Source organism: Cupressus sempervirens, chromosome 10 (genome assembly GCF_028749045.1).
Source record: "Cupressus sempervirens isolate cs-2001-9-10 chromosome 10, ASM2874904v1, whole genome shotgun sequence".
Taxonomy (NCBI): domain Eukaryota; kingdom Viridiplantae; phylum Streptophyta; class Pinopsida; order Cupressales; family Cupressaceae; genus Cupressus; species Cupressus sempervirens.
In genome coordinates, this window is record NC_143127.1 from 500064491 (window position 1) to 500076895 (window position 12405).

Consider the following 12405-nt stretch of genomic DNA (forward strand, 5'->3'; position numbering starts at 1 on the left):
CTACAACTAGTGGAGACAAGCTTTGATTTGAGATCCTCGAGCAACATAGTTATCAGCAATTTGCTTTTCATGGCGAAGCTTGGCAAGCTGAAGTTGTAGATCCACATCAAAGGGGTTGAAGGTGAGCACTTCAGAGGCTTTTTTGAGGGTAAGGGTGTTGGCTTCATAAGATCATTTTTTGAAAATTGCCAGCTGATGCCCGTAGATGTGAAAAAAATGAGTCGTTCTGGTAATGGCATCATTCCACCATTAAATCCAACCTCAATGAGAATGTGGACGTGGTTCCGAATTCCAAACACGTTGTATGTGGGAGATGGTGGAGGCATGCAATAGCACAGATGTGTTGAGGAAGAATTGAGACTTAACCACTTTGGGGATAGCTGTTTGCCAAGAAATGCCAAAATAAATGGGATAGTGGTCTGACAACGTCACATCTGTCAGGGGAATGATAGGTAGATCATGATCTTTAGAAAAATAAAAAAAATATTGCACCGAGATCATAGCACGATCAAGACATTTCAATATGCGGTCAGGACTGGCTCAAAAATTGGACCAAGTGTGCCAAGCCCCATTATCATGACGGCGGCTAGAATTGGGATCAAAGAGGCCCAATTTATGATGCATGTAAAACCAGGCTTCTCTTTCCCCAACTGTCCAACGAAAAGGCAAGATGCCATCTTTGTCAGAGGCCACTTCAACCATATTGAAGTCCCCACATAGGACCCAAGTAGCTGGTAGCAGGTTTTCAGCCAGCCAAACCCACATTTGCACCCTTTCCACAGCATCATTAGAGGCATAAACATTAATGACTCCAAAAGAATGATTGTTGATGGAAAGCAAAAGCCAAATAATACGGTGTGTGGGGTCAAAACCGTGCAAAATAATAGTAGAATGAAGGTGAGGTGACAGGAGAGTAACTACACCACCTCGACCAGCTTCATGCTAAGAAGAAAACATGACACTATCCTGCCAAATGACGCGGCATGCAGCAGAAAGCATGAAACCAAAAATCTTAACTTCTTGCAGGCAAAGAAAATCTAAATTTCCAAGTCTATGATGGGTATCCCGGACATAGAAGTTTTTGGGGAGGTCTATAAGACCTTGAACATTCCAAGAGAGGAAGTTCATGAAAACTCTTCTATATCATCCTCGTCCTCGAGAGAGGAGTAACTATTCTGCAAAAAGGTAGAAATCGGGTGAAAGTCAGACGAGAAATCCTCTAGACTTACAGCCTGCCGTTTGACCCCTGATATCTTTGCACGTCCAGGAGGACTACGAGAACACCTTGTTGTTGGTGGTACTATGGAAGAGACTGTAAGAGGAGAATGAGCCCCAGCCAAGGACGAGGTCCTGGCGGCTACCTTAATCCCCTATGAGCCAGCAGGGTTTGAAACCTGCAGAACTGAAATAGGTGCAATAGAAGCCGTTGGCGTCTCCATGCTAGCAGGCGTTGACACTTCGATGGAAGCAGGAGGAATCGAAGTTACGACCACATAGGATGGCTTAGGGGCCAAAGGATTCAAGGGAGGCTTTCCTTTGCACCCAACAGTAACCCATTCTTCTTTTTTTCCTTTGACCTACTTGACAGGCGTCGCTTTAGGCTGGGGTTTGACCCTAGGCGTGGCCAAAGGGCAGTCCATGATCTTGTGTTTCGCAGATTGGCACCTATAACAGGTGTTAGGTAGGTTCAAGTAAAGCACCTTCTGAGTGAAGGTTTGAGCGCTAATCTGGACTTCCATCGAATCCTTGAGATCTTTAGAAAGATCAACTTCAATGCAAACACGCCACTGAGGGCGAGCATTAAAAAATTTCTCTGGCTCCTTGGTAACAACTTTGCTAAGGGCTTGGGCAATAGATTCAATAAAAGGCCAGCAGGGCAAGGGTAGACCTAGGAATTTGACCCAAAAAAGAACCCTAAGCTTTTTATTGTTCGAGACAGAGAAGTCTTGGGACCATTTCTGAAAAACAAGCAGAGAGGAATGCACAAACCAAGGGTTGTTGGTAAAAACTGTGTCAGCTTGCGATGGGTTAGCGAAGCAAAATAAAAAAAAACCTTTGGTAAGGTTTTGCAAAGCGTTAAGGCGAACGCCATGAGGAGTCCAGCTTTTGTTGACCCATTCTCTGAGCATAGCTTCAGGGGGGGTCCTACCAACAAAATACCCTATCAAGGTATGTTGTTCTAACCAGTCACATGCAACATCAAATTCTTGCAAAGGAAGGACAATATCAAGATTACCTTGTGGAAAACCTTCGAGACAAACTTGCGTGGGCGTTTGTTCGGTGGCGGCGCCATGGCAGTTCGAAGCAGCAACATGAACACCAAAAACAATTGGTTCACCACTGGCTAGAGCCATTATATCCTAACCTAAAGCTCTCACAGTAAATGCAGTATGACAAGTGCCGACAGAAGGGGAGTACAAGTGAAAGGTCGTACGCAAAAAAAATTGCAAGTTCGCATGAAGCAAGAAAACCCTAGCAGAGCGAAAAACACCGACCATTACCTTATATCACCTAGAGTCTTAATAACTTTTTCATTTTACATTTTTTCTTAAATTAATCTATGTCATCAATCTACAAACAATTATTTTGAAGTTTTAAAAAAAAAATTGAAAAAAGTGAAATTTTGATCAAATTATGGTGTCCATACATGAGAGGTTTTAAAATTTACCTTTATAGCCAATTAAAATTAATAATAAAAAATATTATTTTCTAAAAAATTAAGGAAAAATATTATTATCAATCTTTGGTATGTTAGGTAACTTTCTTTGAAAGGATTTACACAAATTCATTTATTTGTGTCAAATTATGGTGTTCATACATGAGTGTGGTATGGTCTTAAACATGCATTTTTAAAAAATGGTTTTTAAAGATCCATACTAAAAAAAAATCTATCATATGGGTACACAAATAAATTACATATTCAAAAAGTAGATTTTGACCGCTACAATTTTTATATCTAAAATGTTTTATATTCAATCTCTAAATGTGTCAAATTTGGAGATTAATTGACAAGAAATTTCAAAAATAGGAAAAACACTTCCACTTTTTGCCTAAAAGTGAGACCCAACTTGTTGCACTTACCCTATGCAAGGATACATCTTAGAGGAAGATCAAGAAACTAAGGGAATTTTGGACCGGTATATTTTCTCTATCAGATGAATTATACTATCCCTTTATGATTGAAGTATAATCTTAGCATAACCTTCAATGAGTTCTTCACTCATTTCATAACCCATAGGTTCTATGAATTTAATTCTTGGTTCCACTATTTCCATAAAAGTTGTGTCAATCTCTACCATAAAACACCTTTCATCCTTGTATTTCTCTACCATAGCAGGAGGAATTTTGTATTTCTTCTTCATTTTCAATTGAAATTCTTTCATCATTTTGTCAATTTCTTTATTCCTGACATCTTCACATCTGGCCCTATTACACTGGGTGATCATCTTCATGGCACACTCATCACTATTCCAACATGTCATACCATGAAATTTCTTCTTTGTATGGAAAAAGAAATGGGTCAGTAAAGACTCAAATCTAAAAACTGCATTCTTAGATTTCTTTAGCTTTGCAATGTTGACCAACAATTGCACCTGACAATCTTGCACATGTACATCTTTTTCTTATCAACAACTACCACATATGCTGCATGTAAATCTCCTGCTAGCACATAATTTTCCCTTGAACTATGATTAAGCTTGTATCCAATAATCTTTCTCAACACTCTAACTCTAGTATCCTTGATTAGATCAACCTTCCTATTTATGCCATTAAATTTTATCTTCATATTTGTTTCAACAATCTTCTTGATGTTTCTGTTACTTACTAGATTACAACCTTCATTTCTTAGTTTAGTGACCTTATGAAATCAGTCATTGTCAATCACAACAAGTATATCACCTACCCAAAACATCTCTTCATGTATTCTACTTAGAATAATCCTACTCCATTCAAGAATATTGAATTTCATATAAAACATATGCTTTATCATATTCAACTCATTCAAATATGCATACTCAAGTTTCAAGGTTAGGTTTCCATTACACATAATACCTAAATCCTTATGAATATCTTCATCTCCAATACTCTCAAATTTGTAGTGAATGTAGCTTCTAACATCTTATATATGAAGTATATTATTCAAGATTTGTGAGAATACTCCCAAAGGATCATCAATTAAAGAAACAAATGGGTGATTCTTAAACTTATACCTTGGTCTCCCACTAACATCACAAATAGAATGGATTACCATTACAATAACTGACTATACTAAGACTTAAAATTGAAAGCTTCATAAAATACCTTGATTATTGAGTATTAGGGCTTCTTCAACTTCATACTTTAGACACTTTATTTTGCTTCTTAATTCATTGTCAAATCACTCAAAAATGATCCAAATTCTTTACATGAACAAATGGTACTAAATATATAGTTTTTTATCCTTAAATCATTTCAAATTTAACTTCACATTAAATGTGTATCTAATTTATCTTCACAATCTATTTTTGATTACTAGTAAGCTTGATTTCTTTTGTACAACTTACTGTGATCCTAAAAATGCTAGCGCACTTAACCATAGCTTCCTCACTATGTCTTCTATCTTCTGCTAATAGTGTAACTTCTAATTCACTCTCTTACATTAGTTTTGATCAAGTTACATTCTTCTTCTACTAGAAATGCTTAATTCAAACAGGACGAGTCACAAACAATTGCTGACTTCAATCTTCCATTAGGTGCATCAAAATATTGCTCTTCTAAAACAATATAAGAACTATCTAGATTATTAGCTTTCACAAATGCTTCCTTGAATTCGTTAACATGATCTTTCAGTGCTTATTTTTGGTTGTTATCAGTACCATTATCATTTCTTCTATCATTTTTTTTATTGTTCCTTCTGTAATTAGCAGATCTCCCTTTTTTATTACTTGTAGGGCTAGTGTTCCTAAACCTTCTACTATTTCCATTACTACTATCAAACTTAGGTTTCTTACAATCTACTACTTTATGACCATAACCATAACAGTTATAACAACAAAAATTAGTGATAGGTTTAAAGGACTTACCTATACAATCTCTCTCCATATGAAAAACTTCATTGCATATAAAACATCTACCTCTAAATTCATGTCTAGCTTCCTTAATTAATTGTTCTATTTGCTTATGTTCATCATGTTTCTCAGATGGATTGATTTTCTCTATTTCCTTAGGTTTATCATTTTTCTCAGACAAGTCAACTTGCTCAATTTATTTAGACACTTCTAGGATATGTTGGATTCTATCCTACTCTGATTAGTTTCTTTAGGCTTAGGGATCTCAACAACTAGATCTGGTTCTTTCCTAACTTCAATTTTCTTTGCTGATTTTTCTCCAATAAGATATCCAAGGCCTGTCTTATCATAAGAAGATCTTTGGTAGAATAGTTGTTCATCAATTTTCTCACTACTGGAATAAAGGTTCTCTAACTGTTGTTTAGCTTATGTCAATTCTCCTTTCACATAGTATTGTACTTTTCTAATTCTACATGCTCTATCTTAATAGAATCTAGTTCAGATGTTACTTAAGACAATTGGGATCTTAGGTCTACTTTCTTAGATTTTAGATTTGGTTCAATCTTACAGACATCCTTCTTCAAACTCAACTTAAGTTCAACAATTTTCAACTCATGCTTCAAGTTCTTATTTTCTTTCATGAGAGTTCCTACTTCATCATTTTCACTAATCTACTCTTTTGATTCCTTCCTAGATCTTAGATCATCAATCTTGTCATTCAATTTTCCAATATGAAATTTTTCATCTTCATACCTATCTTTTAGGTTATCTCTTTCTTCAGATAGAAGATCAATTTTCTCAAGAGCTTCTTCAAGATTTTTCTTTAATTTTTCCATATCCATAGGCATCTTATTCAACTTGTTAAGCCTCTTCTGAGTAACTAGTTTTTGATACCAACTATTAGAAATAGATAATACTGAGAGGGGGGGGAGGGGGGGTATCAATATTCTACAAACTTTTGCCCACAATTGAATATTGTTAATTACTTTATAACTTGCACATGATTGTAAACCAATAATGCTAAACAATAAATAAAACCATACACAGAGAATTCATAACACCGTTATTTGTTAACTAGGGAAACCCTGGTCAAGGGAAAACTTCAGTGGGGATGATACGCACAAGATGATCCACTAAAAAAAAGAATCACGCTAAGGATATTGACCATGTTAGGAGTTTATCAAATACATATAGTGTCTGAAGTCCTTGTTAGAGGACTAGGCCCTATTAAAAGCCTCAACCCTATTAAGAGTTGGTAGAATAATTATAATGTATGCAAGAAGAGCCCACTTCCCTAACATTCAATATACAAATTAGTTTCTTCACAAGTATAGATATACATACAATATTGTCTCACTACTACACTTTACAAATACCCTGGTCATACACTAGATCTTGCATCATAGAAAGATCATACATCATGTAACCTTCCTTCACAATACTTTGCATCACATATTCACTTACCATTAGTTGTACAAGATATGATCTTTACTTATACCTTGCAAACTACCAAAACTCTTGATCAGTTGGCCTTAAAGCTTCCACATGCTTGGCTAATTAATAAAAATGACTCTAACATCTAGGATGTCGGCCCATCATGGCTAAGTAATTATATTATTACTAAAATTATTCCTTAAGCTATACAATAAATTATACTGTCATGCTCTACTCTATTCTATTGATTACCAATACTGGTAATTCCTTTGTAACTATTTTCATACTATCCATATAGATCTACACACTAACATATGTCATCATGACTCTATCATCTATCAATCCTAGACTACACATGAACTAACTCAAACTTTGTCATCCATACATAATGAATGTCTCTCTAATTTCACAATGAAATACCAAAATATATATGTTTCCATAAATGACAACACTTTCTCATCAATCTATCCATATTGCCAATATTAGACACCCAAAAATAAAAAGGGAGACTTCACACATTCAAAGTAAGGAGAATAATGTTGAAGAGATAGAGAGATTTTGTGTATGAAAAAGTAAACAATGTTAAGAAAAAGAAAAAGGCGAGAATAATATCTTGAGTAGGTTAAAAGGAATACTAGAATGAAAGACTAGAACTATTAAGAAAAGGATTGAGACTCAAGACCACATCCACCCAGAAGAAGGGACATGCATTATAGACAGGTAATTAGAGAAGAGAGAAGAAGAGTGATACATAGGAATATCATAAACTACACCCAAGAGGAAACATGAGATTGCACCATCTCACAAGGTATTCACTAGAGAACTATCAAGAAAGAAGTGGTATACACTTTGGATCACATTTGATTTATCTTTAACAAATGTAATTAGATTATAATCTCTTAATAAAGAATGCTTCAATAACAAGCATATGCTAAATCCTTTAACAAGGTGCCTCTTAGAAGGAATGCTAAATCCTGTAACCAGGTAGCCTTAGTAAGATGATTGTAACCATAATAGGTTACTAACATTCCTAACATAAAAATTTCATAAGGATAAAGTTGTAGCTCTCAAATCAAAAATTTCTTATCTATAATAAAAGGCTAGTGGGTATATTATCCCCAACGTGGTTTTTATCCTCTCATTGAGGGTTTCCACATATAAAACTAGTGTATTTATTGACAAATGTTTTTGTGCATGAGTTTAATTGCTTCTATTTTACTCTATTTATAATTGTGTTAGAAATCAAGTTGTATTTAGTTAGCATATTTGGAGTGGTTAAGAGAATAATTGGTTTTACTCATAGAATTGATTCACCCCTGCCCCCTTTTAGTACCATTTAGGACCAATAGGGACTCTTTAACATAATCAATGCAATTCCCCAATACAAAGGCATGTATATTGAGGAGTTTCTAACTTCTAGCTTCAATAATTGACACAATAAAAAAAAGGATAGTGTCATCCAAAAAAAATTTTAATACTACAAGGGTCAAGGTAGAAACATGGCACACACTTAGAAGTTTCTTCTTGTTTATCACATGTAGGAAGTCTAGCAAAGTCTACATGTTCCAGAACAACTAGACTCTCACTTGCTATTTATACACTATCAAACCCATAATGTCTTTCACCAATGAACACAGTGTCAACATGATTAAAGATGACATCAAATATCTCATTCATATAATAAAAAGAAAAAAAATAGGTGCTTTGATGGTGACAACCACATTGTGGCAGTATTGGAGCCAAAAAATTTTAAAAGAAAAGATGTATCCAAAGGTGAAAATTTCTTTGAGGCACCTAAGGATGAAATATTTGATGCACTTCTAAGTCACTTTTAGAAGTGATCATTAGTGTTGATAGAGCCAACACAACCAATAAATCTAGGTACTACAAAACATCCTCATATCATACATCTTGCATAATCATGATCTGCTAAGGAAAAAGAAGAATCCACTATTTTTTTCTAAAAAAAGAAGATCAATTTTGCATGGATATACTCATATATGCCAAGTTTAGATCCCAAGCTTATTATGCATCATTTTTCCATTGCACCATGGGTGAAACCTATTGAAAAAAAGCTCAAAAAGATGCACCCTTTGATGCCCTCACATTCTCAAAAAATTGGGGCACCTACTCTTCAGCATCTAGAACCACTTCAACATAATCAACATAATAATACATGGCTTGGGATATCTGCATACAGGCCTCATCTCATTGTCTCTCTATCTTCTCTTTGAGCTCTTGGATCTCTCGATCCTACTCCACTAGTTGTGCATCCTGAATGACTACCTGTATCTACAAGTCCCCTACTTGTTGTTGTGTTGTCCATACTCTCTCCCTCAATCATCATAACGCTTTCTACATCTGTGCCAGTGCATCACTACATTGTAGTCCCTACATAGGCTAGTCCTTCATCTCTTCATATTCACCTCCCTTTTCCTCTACCTTCTATGGAGATTGACTTCCACTCTCTATTACTTGCATCACCACCAATGGCACCCAATGTGCCCATATTTTCATGTGGTCTCCTCTCTCTCAACCTACTCCCACCAACACTAGGATCCATCCTCATGTGATGAGGTGGAATAGGGACCTGCATGGCTTTCTACTGGGGTTCATGCTATTTTGGTTGTTGTATTGGCTAAATGGGTACTACCAAACCTACTAGATCAATATATCATGGAAAATGATGACTCACAAAATGCTCCTTGAACTTGTGAGTCATCCTACCATCTGTAACCACACAAAATTAATCCAGTGGCTAAGTTTCAATCCTCGCACATCTATCATAGATCGGTCGGGGTCCAATCTTGTTAACCACCCCTTCTTCACCTCCTCGATGAAGTGAGTGTATGCATAATACTCCTATGAAATGTCCTTAGGATGGTCATATTGCCTCCATAGTTGTGTCAATGGGAACCTCTCAATCACCTGAATAGATTGGTTGATCAGTGGCCATGATGCAAATATATAACCAAGCTAGGCTTAGATATATTGTACCATGCCTCGATCTCTCTCTAGTTCTGCCACACAATTGCTAGTAGATCATCTAGCTAGGGCTCTCAATTGCTCAATCTTACCTAGCTTAGACTGGGTCATTTGACCTTTGTACCTACATATGTAGGTATCATGTTGTTGTTGCAGGTCCTCACAAGTAGGCTTGGTAATGAGAAGTTGATCCCATGCCCATATCTATAAAACATACAACCCTATCATCATGCTCTTTGCCTCTCTATAGAAAATCTCATGAATCTTATGAAACATGTGTGCCAACATACATTGGCCCCAACCAAAATGAACAGGCTTCTCTATCATGTGTTGTAACTTCTGACCCCACTTGTACAGTCTATATTGACCTCTATCAGGCATTAGGTAGTAGCCAAGGAAGGCACCCAGTACCACTACTAGTCTATGGGTTAGACCATGTTTTTGTATAAGCTCCTCCTAGGGGATGGCCCTACCCATAATGTTCTCATCCTAGAATGTCTCCCTCAATGCTAAGATACTTGACCTCAGCTATGTTTCATACTCAATGTGCAAACCATGAAAGGGAATCCTATAATCTAGTATATATCCTTAGGTGTGACTTCCATCTCTCCAAGTGGAAGGTGGAAGGTTTTCATCTCTGAATGGAAACACTCCACTATTTTTGTCAATGGTCCATGATTCACCTAAATGTCAGGGATATCACATAAATGAGCAAGGCCCAATGTGTCAATATGTGCTAACTCAACAACATCCAACTATCTCACTAAGGCCCCAATGGCTAGATAATGTGATTGGAAGCCAACATCTAGGAAGTCAACTTGCAAACAATCAAACAACATGACACGATCAGTATGCAATCATTTAACATGCTACCTCTAAACACTACACAACGCTACTACAACAACCTACACACATGCTACAACAATGCTTGAATGACAAAAATAATACAATTTGATTCACTAGCTAACTCGATACTGACCAAATGATCGATTGAGATTTCACAATATAGCACCAAATGCACATTTTATTATGCAAGGAAAATTTTATCATCATGCAAGCAACCTTTCTCGTGCATGTTTCCTCATGTGTGCATGAGTTTTGGCCCTATCAGAGGGTTTCCCACATGATACATGGGTATGTCTCACATGATATTTCCTAACCAACCATGAGAGATTGTGCTTTCATAGCACTTCTTTGCGTGAATACTATTGTAGTCTTGCATGAGGAAATGAATCATTGCATAAGAAAATGATTCTTCACATGAGGACTCGATGCCTAACAACCTAGATTGACTCAAAATGCAAAAAATATTGACCCAAATGCATACAATTTGGAATCAAAAGGAGGTTTACTGATGACTTATAGGTGGATCATAATTCGTCGACCAACTATGATGCCTAGATTGCTTGAATCTGTGAGATCACATGGGGACCACCATTTTCACTTCAGATCTCCTTCTCCACAAAAGATAAATGATCAAATAATTTTAAAATGAACCTTTGGGGCCTTATATAGGTTTTGACCTAAATTTTCAAAGTGCTTCAATTGGCATAAAAATTACCCCCTAGCTAATTGGAATGTTGTGAACTCATTTTCTGGAGCGAAATCAAAATTTGACATCTCTAAACAACTCAAAATCATATTTTAAAATTTTGGAACAGATGAGATCAAAATCTTGTGCAATTAATCTTTCCCACACAATACAAATCCCAGAACAATATCAACTCAACATTTTCTCCAACTTTTCAATTTTTTCATCAAAAGTCCACTCTAGTCAACCTTCTCCAAACTTGGTCAAATAGTCCTCTAAATCACTTTGAATTGACTCCAAATTTTTTGCATACTCCTTTGATCATGCGTAATAGAAGATTTAGATCGTGAAGGTATTATGGAGGAGCACATGATATTGTTTGGTAGACCTCACTTGCATGTTTTCAAATTTGGCCTTATATTGAAGGAATTTTTTATAGAGACACCTCACTATTTAAAATAATTCAAATGTTTAGCAACTTATATTCACTATGCATTTTACAAGTGGTGCTCATTCTATGATTCAAGAGTTGAGGCATTCTAGTTATTTTTATGTTGGATCAATAGATGAAAATATGTGTGACACTATGTTGACTATCTCATACATTTTGATTTGGAAATATATATTTTTTGTGAGCTCTATATATTATCACTAGTGTTAATTGTTGATTCTGATATGTATTTTTTGTTATGTTTCAAATATGGAATTGGCTCAAACAAATTTATTGTGCTAACGGGAATCATAGCATTTCTAAATCAACTTGTTTTAATCTAAGTTTTATTCAAAAGTGTCTTCTTGATATAAAAACTGAAGATCCTTTTGTTATGCTATACTCATGAATTAATTCTTTTAGAGATATGGCTACAATAATTATTTTTCCACCAACTTAGAAATAAGTACTCTATGATATTTGACTTTTGGCATAACACTAGGAATAGTGTTTTGATTTTAGAACTAATCTATATATAATTTCATTAACATCTTTCATGTTTACAAGCTAAGTAATTAGATGGGGATGTTGTTTTTTTCTTGATGAACATTCATATTCAAAGGAAGATGTTCAATATCATAGGGAGGATACTATCATGATAGTATTTCATTAATCAAAGTAGTTATTTATTGATCTATAGGATAAGTTGATGTAAATTTAATCTCTACTGGTTGCAGGATGCAAAAATAATGATCTTTAGAAGGAGAGGTTCAGCTTTAGAGGGAGTTATACTTGGTTGAGAGGGAGTCTTTATAGCATCCATTCCTATCTTATACATGCTTCTAATATTTGTGGTTTTGAGACTCTTGTTGGAAAAGAGTTTCAAAAGTGATTTTCTCTTTTACTAGATTTTAAAACTCTTGTTGGACAAGGGTTTTCATCTTTGATTTCTTTTCTTGCTGATTATGAGTTTTTAT